Raw genomic sequence first — 1,605 nt, forward strand, 5'->3', positions numbered from 1 at the left:
ATAGACCCCTGGCCCTGGATTCAGGAGGACCTGAGTTCAAATCTGGCCTCAGACACTTGACACTTACCAGCTGTGTGACCCTGGACAAGTTACTTAACCCCAATTGCCTCACCAAAAAAAAAAAAAAAAAAAGGAAAAAAAAGAGTTCATTGGCACTCTTGGGGCTCCATGTGGATGCTGGGGTAGTGTGCTCAGCTGAGCTGGGCAGGGAACAGGCCCAGGGGTGGGTGTGTGCACCATGGCTGAGTCACAGCAGTTGCAGGTACAGGAGGCAGTGGAGGGGCTGGATCGGGAGAATATCCGCAAGATGCAGGGTATCATGTTCTGATGCAGTGCCAGCTGCTGTGAGGATAACCAGGCCTCCATGCAGCAGGTTCATCAGTGCATTGAGCGCTGCTATGCACCATTGACCCAAGCACAGGCCTTTGTGACAATAGAACTGGAAAAATTCCAGGACCGTCTGGCTCGATGCACCATGCACTGCAATGACAAAGCCAAAGACCTGATGGATGCTGAGAGCAAGGAACAGCAAGTGAAGAGGCAGCTGGAGTCCTGTGTGACCAAATGTGTTGATGAACACATGTACCTCATCCATACCATGACCAAGAAGATGAAGGATTCCCTGACATCTATTGCAAAATAGAGTCGTTGTCAGTAGTCATGGGGTGGGAGAATGGGTCTGCTTTTAAAAATGATTGGAAACTTTTACCTTTCAGTGAAAATTTAAGAATGAAGAAATGGAGGCTGTAGCAAGTTTAAGAAAATTTTTATGGGAATTTGGCATCTGCCTCTGGACTCTGTTGGTTCCATTATATGTTTTAGCCCATAGGTGAAGAAATGGAAGAAACTGGTTCTCAGGTCTGGTTTGGAGGTAGTGTGGGAGGCTTATAATACCCAGGCCTGTCCTGTCATTGAAGATGCCCCCTGTTCTGTCTGTTGGAGCCCTTGATAGCTTTCAGCTGGTTCACAGGTATTCCGTTCCTGAACACTGGAATAGCCCCTTGCATTGGTGGGAATTAGCAGTTCTCCCCAACCTACCTCCCATCTGGTATGAAGCCCTGCGGCAGCCATCCACTTTTGTTTGGTGCCAACTTCCTGTCTACCTGATTCAGCCATTTCCCATATACCATAAAGCAGCAGCCATAAGTTCAGTACTGACTGGAAAAGAGAAACATGGTTGTGCTTTTCTCCCCAGCACAAGAACTTGGCATTCAGAGGGCAGTTTGGGGAAGGAAGGTTACTTGGGTTAGAACACTGAGCAGCTTCTGGGTGGACTTTCCTTTGATTAGGACAGTGCTCACGACAGCTTTCAGTTGGGACACCAAGCAAGAACATAAGAGGGAAATCTCCCACCAAGCATGTGAAGTTCTTTCCTTTACCTTAGCTTCTCTAGCACTGCTGCTCAGGTTACCTTTTCTTCCTCTTCTGGAAGGTACTACAGGGGCAACACCTGAGTTAAAGTGTTCTTTTGAGACTAACATGAAATCCTTTTTAGGTAAGGCCAAGGAAAGCCTCTTGCAGAGCAATCTTAAGTCTCTTGCTTAAGGGAATGGTAGATGACTGGTTTGGGGAAAAGTTAGTTTTCTCCAAAGGACAAAAATATGT

The 1,605-nt window shown here is 47.0% G+C and overlaps 1 pseudogene; it reads left to right on the forward strand.

Annotated features, from left to right (window-relative positions):
* The first annotated feature begins 238 nt into the window (after window positions 1–238).
* LOC122727615 lies at window positions 239–643 on the forward strand (annotated as a pseudogene).
* The last annotated feature ends 962 nt before the right edge of the window (window positions 644–1,605 follow it).

Source organism: Dromiciops gliroides, chromosome 5 (genome assembly GCF_019393635.1).
Source record: "Dromiciops gliroides isolate mDroGli1 chromosome 5, mDroGli1.pri, whole genome shotgun sequence".
Lineage (NCBI taxonomy): Eukaryota > Metazoa > Chordata > Mammalia > Microbiotheria > Microbiotheriidae > Dromiciops > Dromiciops gliroides.